Source organism: Gymnoscopelus microlampas (assembly GCF_963454915.1).
Source record: "Gymnoscopelus microlampas genome assembly, chromosome: 5".
Classification (NCBI taxonomy): Eukaryota; Metazoa; Chordata; class Actinopteri; order Myctophiformes; family Myctophidae; genus Gymnoscopelus; species Gymnoscopelus microlampas.
In genome coordinates, this window is record NC_139942.1 from 53,339,897 (window position 1) to 53,355,902 (window position 16,006).

The 16,006-nt window shown below is 45.5% G+C and overlaps 3 pseudogenes across 3 annotated transcripts; all 3 read right to left on the reverse strand.

The window, feature by feature from the left end:
- Positions 1–2,373: 2,373 nt before the first annotated feature.
- On the reverse strand, positions 2,374–3,121 carry LOC311045194 (lipoyl amidotransferase LIPT1, mitochondrial-like; annotated as a pseudogene). Its single transcript has one exon. The product of its transcript is annotated as a lipoyl amidotransferase LIPT1, mitochondrial-like (transcript).
- A 5,710-nt stretch (positions 3,122–8,831) lies between these two features.
- On the reverse strand, positions 8,832–9,579 carry LOC311045195 (lipoyl amidotransferase LIPT1, mitochondrial-like; annotated as a pseudogene). Its single transcript has one exon. The product of its transcript is annotated as a lipoyl amidotransferase LIPT1, mitochondrial-like (transcript).
- Positions 9,580–14,834: 5,255 nt separating this feature from the next.
- LOC311045196 (lipoyl amidotransferase LIPT1, mitochondrial-like) lies at positions 14,835–15,582 on the reverse strand (annotated as a pseudogene). The gene has a single exon. The product of its transcript is annotated as a lipoyl amidotransferase LIPT1, mitochondrial-like (transcript).
- Between the last annotated feature and the right edge of the window lie 424 nt (positions 15,583–16,006).

Sequence of the window (16,006 nt, forward strand, 5' to 3'; positions counted from 1 at the left end):
TCATTGCCTCTCCTGACCCACACTGAGCTTTTCCTAACAGGGAAAAGGTAAAATAAAGAAACTAGACGTTAGTGGGGAGCGCTAATTAAACGACCCCAGTTAAAACTCAGTTAAAACTCAAGAAATCACCAAAACAGTCTATTTTCAGACCGACTTGAAGATGATGCCAGGGAGAAGAGGGATCCCTTTAATTCTCAGTTTAGTGTCATCAGGGAGCTTAAGCCTTAAACCTTTTCAATGACCAAAACAAATCCGAAAAATAAGCTCAATACCACCAGACACTGACATCCAATAACAACATAAAAGCACCTCACATGAAACAGAAAATAAGCATCAATGCAATATACCTTACATGTTCATAAAATACACATACATGTACAACAACAGACAGCATTGTATCACAGCCCACAGCAGTCATATTTATAAGCATCATCAGGGATTGAGACAAATATACTGTAGATATTAGATACTCTTGACTTTAGTGAGCTAAAGCCCCCTTTGTCGAAGAGATCCCCATAATCAATTTTGCAAAAAATAAAGTCGTACCACAATTTGTGTGACCGCCGCCATGATACCCGGACAGAACCTGCAGCCAACAGCGAGGAGAACTCGCCACACGCCTCCGCCGGCAGCCAATCGGATGGCGCCCGGATCTCGCAGCGTTTCATGAACTCCTTCTTGAACCTCCATGGTAGCGGACGTCGGGCTGTGATTGGTGGAGGCGGTGGATGCGTAGTCGTGGAGACGGAGCAGGGCGTGGACGGTGAACTTGGGCGTGCGTCCGAACGTCCACTCCCAAGACCGCAGCTCATTGGCCAGTCTGGTGATGCCAGGAAATGGATTTTATGAAACAGAAAATAAGAATCAAGTGAATATAGCTTACATGTAAACCCCCAAACTTTGCATTGGGGTCATTTACAACTACAGACAGCATTGTATTACAGTCCACAGCATTCATATTTATAAGCATCATCATCATCTGGGATTGAGACAAATATACTGTCTAGATAGAAGATACTCTTGCCTTTAGTGAGATAAAGCCCCTTTCGTCGAAGAGATCCCCATAATCAATACGATCTCGCAGCGTTTCATGAACCCGTTCTTGACCTCCATGGTAGCAGACGCCGGGCTGTGATAGGTGGAGGCGGTGGATGCGTCGTCGTGGAGATGGAGTAGGGCGTGGACGGTGAACTTGGGCGTGCATCCGAACGTCCACTCCCAGCTCATTGGCCAGTCTGGTGATGCCAGGAAATGAATTTTAATTCTCACATGAAACAGAAAATAAGCATCAATGGAATATACCTTACATGTACATGAAATACAATAAACTGCTCTGGAGTCATGTACAACAACAGACAGCATTGTATCACAGCAGTCATTTTTATAAGCATCATCATCATCTGGGATTGAGAGACAAATATACTGTCTAGATAGAAGATACTCTTACCTTTAGTGAGATAAAGCCCCCTTCGTCAAAGAGATCCCCATAATCAATACGATGTTGGGCCTTAGCAGCTGCAGTGCGGTCTGGAAGGCCATCTCCATCTGCCATTTCCTGTGTCCCGGGGGCACATTTTAATATTATAAAAATGCTCCATACTTGGAGTCCCCAAATTGTTAAATCCGCCACTGGCTGCGTGTGGGTATTGGCCTCAGTGTTTTGCCTGGAGGCGGCCAAACGGATGCGACACCTGTCAATATTCTGAATTAAATAACATATAAAGAAATAAATAATAAACCCCCATCCCGAAAAACACCCACTCCTGCCTAGGCCCAGCCTATACTAGCGTTCTGGCTGCACCACTGGTTGCATGTGGTTCTGAAATACAAAATATGAAAAAAACACATCTGTGTCTAAAGCCTAATTGAAAAGTGAAGTTCTCTCCCCTGGGATCTCCCTGTACATCACGACATCGTTCACCCGTGGTCGTTTCCTCCTGCCTGGACAATAACGCAAAACAAAAATGATGGTTTACCATTGTAAAGCCTCTACTCTGTGAGCTTAAACTGTAGAGATGGGCTACTTTGGCCAAAATGTCCACCAGGGACATCTGGTTACATGTGTTTCATTGTCAAGACCCTAGATGTGTACTTCTACACTCACTGTAATTCCCCTCTAGTATGTATTCTGTTTATAAGGTTTACTGTTCTTATGCATGCTGCTATATTGTCTGAGGATCCTTAAAACACAGACACTGCACTCTTATGGGCAGTTACACAAGATGCAACATTACAGAACACAGTGAACCTTAATATGTATTAATGTGTATGCACATACAGTATTGTTATGATTAAAAACATAAACGTACCATTCTTGACCTGCATGGTAGCGAACACTGGGCTGTGGAGACGGAGCTGGTGTAGACGGTGAACTTAGTCGTGCGTCCGAACGTCCAGCTCATTGGCCAGTCTGGTGATGCCAGGAAACAACTGCTCATCACCTGGATCCACCCGCTGCACTGGTACACTGCAACCATACTCTGTGTTGTACTGCGTTGCCACGGCGCTCATGACGGTCCGGAAGTCCAGAGCCAGGCCTTCCTCCTGCAGGTTCCTGACAGGCGAGGGGACGCTGGCCGTGGCGTTGCTCCAGATCGCGCCAGAGTGCCGCCGAGAGCAGAGCCCGATCCGCAGAGCACAGCAGAGTGCAGTGGTGGTAGGCCACGCTACCACCCAGCTTAGCTGCTGTACCAGAGATCTTGTAGTGTCCGTTGAGCAGCACGTCGATGCGGTCAGTGCTGTGGACGTCCGGCCGTGGGGAGAGCTTCTTCAGAGCCGTGGTGAGCAGCCTCAGGTTCCTGTGTCTGTCGTACTGCTTCCTGGAGGTGAAGAAGGTCAGGTTGACGTTGCCCAGGTCATGGAACACCGTTCCTCCTCCACTCCTCCTCCTGGCCAGAGGAACCTTAGAGCTCCTCAGCACCTTCATGTCACTCTCCTGCCAGGGGTTCTGGTGCCTGCCCACCACCACACAGGGGGAGTTCCTACACAACAGCAGCACATGTGGATTGTTCTGCAGGTCCATGTGGTCGTAGATCCAGTCCTCCAGGGCTAAGTTCTCGTAGATGTTTGTAGACACAGACTGTAAGACCAGGCCCGGGGATGCTTTAAACACAGAGGTCATGCTCCTCCTAAAAAAAAGTAAACTTACTGCTCTCATGTTTGTTGTGGTTTCAGTGTGTTGAGCTAGTCCCTGTATGATATTACACTCTGTGTTCTGTTCACACATGCCAGTTTGTAATTTGTGTTCTGTTCTTGTGCTTCCATGTGAAACAGACAGTAATCCCATGGGTGTATTTGTGTTTCTTGTGTTTTTGTGAATAAACGGACGAATGTCAGCACTGCCTCTTTGACCTGCATTTGGCTCCTACCAAAACATTGACTATTTATGACATTATCATCGCATAGGCATGTACCGCCTCACTGTCAGGTGAAAAGAAGCAGCTGGTTACTCCAAGTGTAACATGGTAGTTGGTAGGTAGGTAGGTAGACTCTCCCTCCCCAGACAATGGATATGAATATTGTCAGCAACATATATATATATATATATGATATATATATATTTTTTAAACTGACATGAATAAAAGGCAACCACATTTCTATATCGGTCCTTTCAATTTTCTCCAAAATGTAAACTGAATCCATTTATATAAAGTGTAAAGCTGAACAAGCTGTCCGGGTCTTCCTCCTGCAGGTTCCTGACAGGCGAGGGGATAATGGCCGTGGTGTTCCTCCATAACAGCAGCACATGTGGGTTGTTCTGCAGGTCCATGTGGTCGTGGATCCAGTCCTCCAGGGCTAATTAAGTTCTCCTAGATGTCATTTTGGATGGATTTCAAGTGGGTCGAAAAAAAGAAACTACACGTTAGTGGGGAGCGCTAATTAAACGACCGCAGTTAAAACTCAGTTAAAACTCAAGAAATCTCCAAAACAGTCTATTTTCAGACCGACTTGAAGATGATGCCAGGGAGAAGAGGGATCCCTTTAATTCTCAGTTTAGTGTCATCAGGGAGCTTAAAGGACAACTTTGGTTTTTTACAACCAATGTTTATGTTTTAGATTGTAATTAAAGTAAATAAAAGATGAGTGTTAAAATTTTAAAATTTACTGCTTTCTATAGTTTTAGCAATTTTCACAATCTTTTTTACAGTGTTTTCACAGTGGGCGGGGGCATTCTGTCCGGTGGCTAAATATGCATTTTCTTAACACATTAACCCGGCGTTTTCTTTATTATTATTTACAGTAGCTCTTCTAGCCCCCAATAACTCACATCTGGCCATCTCAGACAGCCGGACCTTTTTTATTGTGTAAAAAAGGCATATTTAGCCACCGGACAGAATGCCCCCGCCCACTGTAAAAAATATCGCAAAAAATGCTAAAACTATAGAAAGCAGTAAATGAAAAAAAAATTACACTCATCATTTATTTACTTTAATTACAAGCTAAAATATAAACCTTGGTTGTAAAAAACCAAAGTTGTCCTTTAAGCCTTAAACTTTTTCAATGACCAAAACAAATCCGAAAAATAAGCTCAATACCACCAGACACTGACATCCAATAACAACATAAAAGCACCTCACATGAAACAGAAAATAAGCATCAATGCAATATACCTTACATGTTCATAAAATACACATACATTTACAACAACAGACAGCATTGTATCACAGCCCACAGCAGTCATATTTATAAGCATCATCAGGGATTGAGACAAATATACTGTAGATATTAGATACTCTTGACTTTAGTGAGCTAAAGCCCCCTTTGTCGAAGAGATCCCCATAATCAATTTTGCAAAAAATAAAGTCGTACCACAATTTGTGTGACCGCCGCCATGATACCCGGACAGAACCTGCAGCCAACAGCGAGGAGAACTCGCCACACGCCTCCGCCGGCAGCCAATCGGATGGCGCCCGGATCTCGCAGCGTTTCATGAACTCCTTCTTGAACCTCCATGGTAGCGGACGTCGGGCTGTGATTGGTGGAGGCGGTGGATGCGTAGTCGTGGAGACGGAGCAGGGCGTGGACGGTGAACTTGGGCGTGCGTCCGAACGTCCACTCCCAAGACCGCAGCTCATTGGCCAGTCTGGTGATGCCAGGAAATGGATTTTATGAAACAGAAAATAAGAATCAAGTGAATATAGCTTACATGTAAACCCCAAAACTTTGCTTTGGGGTCATTTACAAGTACAGACAGCATTGTATTACAGTCCACAGCATTCATATTTATAAGCATCATCATCATCTGGGATTGAGACAAATATACTGTCTAGATAGAAGATACTCTTGCCTTTAGTGAGATAAAGCCCCTTTCGTCGAAGAGATCCCCATAATCAAGACGATCTCCTCGCAGCGTTTCATGAACCCGTTCTTGACCTCCATGGTAGCAGACGCCAGGCTGTGATTGGTGGAGGCGGTGGACGCGTCGTCGTGGAGATGGAGTAGGGCGTGGACGGTGAACTTGGGCGTGCATCCGAACGTCCACTCCCAGCTCATTGGCCAGTCTGGTGATGCCAGGAAATGAATTTTAATTCTCACATGAAACAGAAAATAAGCATCAACGGAATATAGCTTACATGTACATGAAATACAATAAAGTTTGCTCTGGAGTCATGTACAACAACAGACAGCATTGTATCACAGCCCACAGCAGTCATTTTTATAAGCATCATCATCATCTGGGATTGAGACAAATATACTGTTGTAGGAACTATACAGTTGTAGGAACTATTGTTGTATTGGATCTATTAGCTCGTGCTCATTTGATTTGGCTATTTTATCTCAGGTGTTTATGAAAGTAGATAGCTGATACATTGCACTTTTACCTTAGCGCTAGGTATACTCTTGGTTGCTTGTTTTTACAGGAAATGCACTTAAGACCTCTGGTGATTAGTAGTTTCGTTCCCTACCTATGTTGAATGCACCTATTGTAAGTCGCTTTGGATAAAAGCGTCTGCTAAATGAATGTAATGTAATGTATACTGTCTAGATAGAAGATACTCTTACCTTTAGTGAGCTAAAGCCCCCTTCGTCAAAGAGCTCCCCATAATCAATACGATGTTGGGCCTTAGCAGCTGCAGTGTGGTCTGGAAGGCCATCTCCATCTGCCATTTCCTGTGTCCCGGGGGCACATTTTAATATTAATACGCCTCATTAATGTTGGATTATACAGGGTTAATACATAGTATATAATATCTGCACATATGAGTACAATGGAGTCACTATGTAGTACCCTGTAGTAGTACAGTAGGTTGTAGGCCGATAGGGATGGGGTCAGAGGCGGGTCAAGGGTCAGGGGTTACTGGTCTTTGAAAGCCTCCGGGTCAAAGGTTGGTGTCCAGGAAGCGTGTCAACTCGGTCAGATGACCTTCCTTGTTTCCTGTAGAAGGAGCTGCAGCTGGTCCACCACGACCAGCGTACCAGACTGGTTTGATGCGTTCAGGGCTAAGTTCTGGTAGATGTCATTGCCTCTCCTGACCCACACTGAGCTTTTCCTAACAGGGAAAAGGTAAAATAAAGAAACTAGACGTTAGTGGGGAGCGCTAATTAAACGACCCCAGTTAAAACTCAGTTAAAACTCAAGAAATCACCAAAACAGTCTATTTTCAGACCGACTTGAAGATGATGCCAGGGAGAAGAGGGATCCCTTTAATTCTCAGTTTAGTGTCATCAGGGAGCTTAAGCCTTAAACCTTTTCAATGACCAAAACAAATCCGAAAAATAAGCTCAATACCACCAGACACTGACATCCAATAACAACATAAAAGCACCTCACATGAAACAGAAAATAAGCATCAATGCAATATACCTTACATGTTCATAAAATACACATACATGTACAACAACAGACAGCATTGTATCACAGCCCACAGCAGTCATATTTATAAGCATCATCAGGGATTGAGACAAATATACTGTAGATATTAGATACTCTTGACTTTAGTGAGCTAAAGCCCCCTTTGTCGAAGAGATCCCCATAATCAATTTTGCAAAAAATAAAGTCGTACCACAATTTGTGTGACCGCCGCCATGATACCCGGACAGAACCTGCAGCCAACAGCGAGGAGAACTCGCCACACGCCTCCGCCGGCAGCCAATCGGATGGCGCCCGGATCTCGCAGCGTTTCATGAACTCCTTCTTGAACCTCCATGGTAGCGGACGTCGGGCTGTGATTGGTGGAGGCGGTGGATGCGTAGTCGTGGAGACGGAGCAGGGCGTGGACGGTGAACTTGGGCGTGCGTCCGAACGTCCACTCCCAAGACCGCAGCTCATTGGCCAGTCTGGTGATGCCAGGAAATGGATTTTATGAAACAGAAAATAAGAATCAAGTGAATATAGCTTACATGTAAACCCCCAAACTTTGCATTGGGGTCATTTACAACTACAGACAGCATTGTATTACAGTCCACAGCATTCATATTTATAAGCATCATCATCATCTGGGATTGAGACAAATATACTGTCTAGATAGAAGATACTCTTGCCTTTAGTGAGATAAAGCCCCTTTCGTCGAAGAGATCCCCATAATCAATACGATCTCGCAGCGTTTCATGAACCCGTTCTTGACCTCCATGGTAGCAGACGCCGGGCTGTGATAGGTGGAGGCGGTGGATGCGTCGTCGTGGAGATGGAGTAGGGCGTGGACGGTGAACTTGGGCGTGCATCCGAACGTCCACTCCCAGCTCATTGGCCAGTCTGGTGATGCCAGGAAATGAATTTTAATTCTCACATGAAACAGAAAATAAGCATCAATGGAATATACCTTACATGTACATGAAATACAATAAACTGCTCTGGAGTCATGTACAACAACAGACAGCATTGTATCACAGCAGTCATTTTTATAAGCATCATCATCATCTGGGATTGAGAGACAAATATACTGTCTAGATAGAAGATACTCTTACCTTTAGTGAGATAAAGCCCCCTTCGTCAAAGAGATCCCCATAATCAATACGATGTTGGGCCTTAGCAGCTGCAGTGCGGTCTGGAAGGCCATCTCCATCTGCCATTTCCTGTGTCCCGGGGGCACATTTTAATATTATAAAAATGCTCCATACTTGGAGCCCCCAAATTGTTAAATCCGCCACTGGCTGCGTGTGGGTATTGGCCTCAGTGTTTTGCCTGGAGGCGGCCAAACGGATGCGACACCTGTCAATATTCTGAATTAAATAACATATAAAGAAATAAATAATAAACCCCCATCCCGAAAAACACCCACTCCTGCCTAGGCCCAGCCTATACTAGCGTTCTGGCTGCACCACTGGTTGCATGTGGTTCTGAAATACAAAATATGAAAAAAACACATCTGTGTCTAAAGCCTAATTGAAAAGTGAAGTTCTCTCCCCTGGGATCTCCCTGTACATCACGACATCGTTCACCCGTGGTCGTTTCCTCCTGCCTGGACAATAACGCAAAACAAAAATGATGGTTTACCATTGTAAAGCCTCTACTCTGTGAGCTTAAACTGTAGAGATGGGCTACTTTGGCCAAAATGTCCACCAGGGACATCTGGTTACATGTGTTTCATTGTCAAGACCCTAGATGTGTACTTCTACACTCACTGTAATTCCCCTCTAGTATGTATTCTGTTTATAAGGTTTACTGTTCTTATGCATGCTGCTATATTGTCTGAGGATCCTTAAAACACAGACACTGCACTCTTATGGGCAGTTACACAAGATGCAACATTACAGAACACAGTGAACCTTAATATGTATTAATGTGTATGCACATACAGTATTGTTATGATTAAAAACATAAACGTACCATTCTTGACCTGCATGGTAGCGAACACTGGGCTGTGGAGACGGAGCTGGCGTAGACGGTGAACTTAGTCGTGCGTCCGAACGTCCAGCTCATTGGCCAGTCTGGTGATGCCAGGAAACAACTGCTCATCACCTGGATCCACCCGCTGCACTGGTACACTGCAACCATACTCTGTGTTGTACTGCGTTGCCACGGCGCTCATGACGGTCCGGAAGTCCAGAGCCAGGCCTTCCTCCTGCAGGTTCCTGACAGGCGAGGGGACGCTGGCCGTGGCGTTGCTCCAGATCGCGCCAGAGTGCCGCCGAGAGCAGAGCCCGATCCGCAGAGCACAGCAGAGTGCAGTGGTGGTAGGCCACGCTACCACCCAGCTTAGCTGCTGTACCAGAGATCTTGTAGTGTCCGTTGAGCAGCACGTCGATGCGGTCAGTGCTGTGGACGTCCGGCCGTGGGGAGAGCTTCTTCAGAGCCGTGGTGAGCAGCCTCAGGTTCCTGTGTCTGTCGTACTGCTTCCTGGAGGTGAAGAAGGTCAGGTTGACGTTGCCCAGGTCATGGAACACCGTTCCTCCTCCACTCCTCCTCCTGGCCAGAGGAACCTTAGAGCTCCTCAGCACCTTCATGTCACTCTCCTGCCAGGGGTTCTGGTGCCTGCCCACCACCACACAGGGGGAGTTCCTACACAACAGCAGCACATGTGGATTGTTCTGCAGGTCCATGTGGTCGTAGATCCAGTCCTCCAGGGCTAAGTTCTCGTAGATGTTTGTAGACACAGACTGTAAGACCAGGCCCGGGGATGCTTTAAACACAGAGGTCATGCTCCTCCTAAAAAAAAGTAAACTTACTGCTCTCATGTTTGTTGTGGTTTCAGTGTGTTGAGCTAGTCCCTGTATGATATTACACTCTGTGTTCTGTTCACACATGCCAGTTTGTAATTTGTGTTCTGTTCTTGTGCTTCCATGTGAAACAGACAGTAATCCCATGGGTGTATTTGTGTTTCTTGTGTTTTTGTGAATAAACGGACGAATGTCAGCACTGCCTCTTTGACCTGCATTTGGCTCCTACCAAAACATTGACTATTTATGACATTATCATCGCATAGGCATGCACCGCCTCACTGTCAGGTGAAAAGAAGCAGCTGGTTACTCCAAGTGTAACATGGTAGTTGGTAGGTAGGTAGGTAGACTCTCCCTCCCCAGACAATGGATATGAATATTGTCAGCAACATATATATATTTTTATATATATATATATATATGATATATATATATTTTTTAAACTGACATGAATAAAAGGCAACCACATTTCTATATCGGTCCTTTCAATTTTCTCCAAAATGTAAACTGAATCCATTTATATAAAGTGTAAAGCTGAACAAGCTGTCCGGGTCTTCCTCCTGCAGGTTCCTGACAGGCGAGGGGATAATGGCCGTGGTGTTCCTCCATAACAGCAGCACATGTGGGTTGTTCTGCAGGTCCATGTGGTCGTGGATCCAGTCCTCCAGGGCTAATTAAGTTCTCCTAGATGTCATTTTGGATGGATTTCAAGTGGGTCGAAAAAAAGAAACTACACGTTAGTGGGGAGCGCTAATTAAACGACCGCAGTTAAAACTCAGTTAAAACTCAAGAAATCTCCAAAACAGTCTATTTTCAGACCGACTTGAAGATGATGCCAGGGAGAAGAGGGATCCCTTTAATTCTCAGTTTAGTGTCATCAGGGAGCTTAAGCCTTAAACTTTTTCAATGACCAAAACAAATCCGAAAAATAAGCTCAATACCACCAGACACTGACATCCAATAACAACATAAAAGCACCTCACATGAAACAGAAAATAAGCATCAATGCAATATACCTTACATGTTCATAAAATACACATACATTTACAACAACAGACAGCATTGTATCACAGCCCACAGCAGTCATATTTATAAGCATCATCAGGGATTGAGACAAATATACTGTAGATATTAGATACTCTTGACTTTAGTGAGCTAAAGCCCCCTTTGTCGAAGAGATCCCCATAATCAATTTTGCAAAAAATAAAGTCGTACCACAATTTGTGTGACCGCCGCCATGATACCCGGACAGAACCTGCAGCCAACAGCGAGGAGAACTCGCCACACGCCTCCGCCGGCAGCCAATCGGATGGCGCCCGGATCTCGCAGCGTTTCATGAACTCCTTCTTGAACCTCCATGGTAGCGGACGTCGGGCTGTGATTGGTGGAGGCGGTGGATGCGTAGTCGTGGAGACGGAGCAGGGCGTGGACGGTGAACTTGGGCGTGCGTCCGAACGTCCACTCCCAAGACCGCAGCTCATTGGCCAGTCTGGTGATGCCAGGAAATGGATTTTATGAAACAGAAAATAAGAATCAAGTGAATATAGCTTACATGTAAACCCCAAAACTTTGCTTTGGGGTCATTTACAAGTACAGACAGCATTGTATTACAGTCCACAGCATTCATATTTATAAGCATCATCATCATCTGGGATTGAGACAAATATACTGTCTAGATAGAAGATACTCTTGCCTTTAGTGAGATAAAGCCCCTTTCGTCGAAGAGATCCCCATAATCAAGACGATCTCCTCGCAGCGTTTCATGAACCCGTTCTTGACCTCCATGGTAGCAGACGCCAGGCTGTGATTGGTGGAGGCGGTGGACGCGTCGTCGTGGAGATGGAGTAGGGCGTGGACGGTGAACTTGGGCGTGCATCCGAACGTCCACTCCCAGCTCATTGGCCAGTCTGGTGATGCCAGGAAATGAATTTTAATTCTCACATGAAACAGAAAATAAGCATCAACGGAATATAGCTTACATGTACATGAAATACAATAAAGTTTGCTCTGGAGTCATGTACAACAACAGACAGCATTGTATCACAGCCCACAGCAGTCATTTTTATAAGCATCATCATCATCTGGGATTGAGACAAATATACTGTTGTAGGAACTATACAGTTGTAGGAACTATTGTTGTATTGGATCTATTAGCTCGTGCTCATTTGATTTGGCTATTTTATCTCAGGTGTTTATGAAAGTAGATAGCTGATACATTGCACTTTTACCTTAGCGCTAGGTATACTCTTGGTTGCTTGTTTTTACAGGAAATGCACTTAAGACCTCTGGTGATTAGTAGTTTCGTTCCCTACCTATGTTGAATGCACCTATTGTAAGTCGCTTTGGATAAAAGCGTCTGCTAAATGAATGTAATGTAATGTATACTGTCTAGATAGAAGATACTCTTACCTTTAGTGAGCTAAAGCCCCCTTCGTCAAAGAGCTCCCCATAATCAATACGATGTTGGGCCTTAGCAGCTGCAGTGTGGTCTGGAAGGCCATCTCCATCTGCCATTTCCTGTGTCCCGGGGGCACATTTTAATATTAATACGCCTCATTAATGTTGGATTATACAGGGTTAATACATAGTATATAATATCTGCACATATGAGTACAATGGAGTCACTATGTAGTACCCTGTAGTAGTACAGTAGGTTGTAGGCCGATAGGGATGGGGTCAGAGGCGGGTCAAGGGTCAGGGGTTACTGGTCTTTGAAAGCCTCCGGGTCAAAGGTTGGTGTCCAGGAAGCGTGTCAACTCGGTCAGATGACCTTCCTTGTTTCCTGTAGAAGGAGCTGCAGCTGGTCCACCACGACCAGCGTACCAGACTGGTTTGATGCGTTCAGGGCTAAGTTCTGGTAGATGTCATTGCCTCTCCTGACCCACACTGAGCTTTTCCTAACAGGGAAAAGGTAAAATAAAGAAACTAGACGTTAGTGGGGAGCGCTAATTAAACGACCCCAGTTAAAACTCAGTTAAAACTCAAGAAATCACCAAAACAGTCTATTTTCAGACCGACTTGAAGATGATGCCAGGGAGAAGAGGGATCCCTTTAATTCTCAGTTTAGTGTCATCAGGGAGCTTAAGCCTTAAACCTTTTCAATGACCAAAACAAATCCGAAAAATAAGCTCAATACCACCAGACACTGACATCCAATAACAACATAAAAGCACCTCACATGAAACAGAAAATAAGCATCAATGCAATATACCTTACATGTTCATAAAATACACATACATGTACAACAACAGACAGCATTGTATCACAGCCCACAGCAGTCATATTTATAAGCATCATCAGGGATTGAGACAAATATACTGTAGATATTAGATACTCTTGACTTTAGTGAGCTAAAGCCCCCTTTGTCGAAGAGATCCCCATAATCAATTTTGCAAAAAATAAAGTCGTACCACAATTTGTGTGACCGCCGCCATGATACCCGGACAGAACCTGCAGCCAACAGCGAGGAGAACTCGCCACACGCCTCCGCCGGCAGCCAATCGGATGGCGCCCGGATCTCGCAGCGTTTCATGAACTCCTTCTTGAACCTCCATGGTAGCGGACGTCGGGCTGTGATTGGTGGAGGCGGTGGATGCGTAGTCGTGGAGACGGAGCAGGGCGTGGACGGTGAACTTGGGCGTGCGTCCGAACGTCCACTCCCAAGACCGCAGCTCATTGGCCAGTCTGGTGATGCCAGGAAATGGATTTTATGAAACAGAAAATAAGAATCAAGTGAATATAGCTTACATGTAAACCCCCAAACTTTGCATTGGGGTCATTTACAACTACAGACAGCATTGTATTACAGTCCACAGCATTCATATTTATAAGCATCATCATCATCTGGGATTGAGACAAATATACTGTCTAGATAGAAGATACTCTTGCCTTTAGTGAGATAAAGCCCCTTTCGTCGAAGAGATCCCCATAATCAATACGATCTCGCAGCGTTTCATGAACCCGTTCTTGACCTCCATGGTAGCAGACGCCGGGCTGTGATAGGTGGAGGCGGTGGATGCGTCGTCGTGGAGATGGAGTAGGGCGTGGACGGTGAACTTGGGCGTGCATCCGAACGTCCACTCCCAGCTCATTGGCCAGTCTGGTGATGCCAGGAAATGAATTTTAATTCTCACATGAAACAGAAAATAAGCATCAATGGAATATACCTTACATGTACATGAAATACAATAAACTGCTCTGGAGTCATGTACAACAACAGACAGCATTGTATCACAGCAGTCATTTTTATAAGCATCATCATCATCTGGGATTGAGAGACAAATATACTGTCTAGATAGAAGATACTCTTACCTTTAGTGAGATAAAGCCCCCTTCGTCAAAGAGATCCCCATAATCAATACGATGTTGGGCCTTAGCAGCTGCAGTGCGGTCTGGAAGGCCATCTCCATCTGCCATTTCCTGTGTCCCGGGGGCACATTTTAATATTATAAAAATGCTCCATACTTGGAGTCCCCAAATTGTTAAATCCGCCACTGGCTGCGTGTGGGTATTGGCCTCAGTGTTTTGCCTGGAGGCGGCCAAACGGATGCGACACCTGTCAATATTCTGAATTAAATAACATATAAAGAAATAAATAATAAACCCCCATCCCGAAAAACACCCACTCCTGCCTAGGCCCAGCCTATACTAGCGTTCTGGCTGCACCACTGGTTGCATGTGGTTCTGAAATACAAAATATGAAAAAAACACATCTGTGTCTAAAGCCTAATTGAAAAGTGAAGTTCTCTCCCCTGGGATCTCCCTGTACATCACGACATCGTTCACCCGTGGTCGTTTCCTCCTGCCTGGACAATAACGCAAAACAAAAATGATGGTTTACCATTGTAAAGCCTCTACTCTGTGAGCTTAAACTGTAGAGATGGGCTACTTTGGCCAAAATGTCCACCAGGGACATCTGGTTACATGTGTTTCATTGTCAAGACCCTAGATGTGTACTTCTACACTCACTGTAATTCCCCTCTAGTATGTATTCTGTTTATAAGGTTTACTGTTCTTATGCATGCTGCTATATTGTCTGAGGATCCTTAAAACACAGACACTGCACTCTTATGGGCAGTTACACAAGATGCAACATTACAGAACACAGTGAACCTTAATATGTATTAATGTGTATGCACATACAGTATTGTTATGATTAAAAACATAAACGTACCATTCTTGACCTGCATGGTAGCGAACACTGGGCTGTGGAGACGGAGCTGGCGTAGACGGTGAACTTAGTCGTGCGTCCGAACGTCCAGCTCATTGGCCAGTCTGGTGATGCCAGGAAACAACTGCTCATCACCTGGATCCACCCGCTGCACTGGTACACTGCAACCATACTCTGTGTTGTACTGCGTTGCCACGGCGCTCATGACGGTCCGGAAGTCCAGAGCCAGGCCTTCCTCCTGCAGGTTCCTGACAGGCGAGGGGACGCTGGCCGTGGCGTTGCTCCAGATCGCGCCAGAGTGCCGCCGAGAGCAGAGCCCGATCCGCAGAGCACAGCAGAGTGCAGTGGTGGTAGGCCACGCTACCACCCAGCTTAGCTGCTGTACCAGAGATCTTGTAGTGTCCGTTGAGCAGCACGTCGATGCGGTCAGTGCTGTGGACGTCCGGCCGTGGGGAGAGCTTCTTCAGAGCCGTGGTGAGCAGCCTCAGGTTCCTGTGTCTGTCGTACTGCTTCCTGGAGGTGAAGAAGGTCAGGTTGACGTTGCCCAGGTCATGGAACACCGTTCCTCCTCCACTCCTCCTCCTGGCCAGAGGAACCTTAGAGCTCCTCAGCACCTTCATGTCACTCTCCTGCCAGGGGTTCTGGTGCCTGCCCACCACCACACAGGGGGAGTTCCTACACAACAGCAGCACATGTGGATTGTTCTGCAGGTCCATGTGGTCGTAGATCCAGTCCTCCAGGGCTAAGTTCTCGTAGATGTTTGTAGACACAGACTGTAAGACCAGGCCCGGGGATGCTTTAAACACAGAGGTCATGCTCCTCCTAAAAAAAAGTAAACTTACTGCTCTCATGTTTGTTGTGGTTTCAGTGTGTTGAGCTAGTCCCTGTATGATATTACACTCTGTGTTCTGTTCACACATGCCAGTTTGTAATTTGTGTTCTGTTCTTGTGCTTCCATGTGAAACAGACAGTAATCCCATGGGTGTATTTGTGTTTCTTGTGTTTTTGTGAATAAACGGACGAATGTCAGCACTGCCTCTTTGACCTGCATTTGGCTCCTACCAAAACATTGACTATTCATGACATTATCATCGCATAGGCATGCACCGCCTCACTGTCAGGTGAAAAGAAGCAGCTGGTTACTCCAAGTGTAACATGGTAGTTGGTAGGTAGGTAGGTAGGTAGGTAGGTACACTCTCCCTCCCCAGACAATGGATATGAATATTGTCAGCAACATAT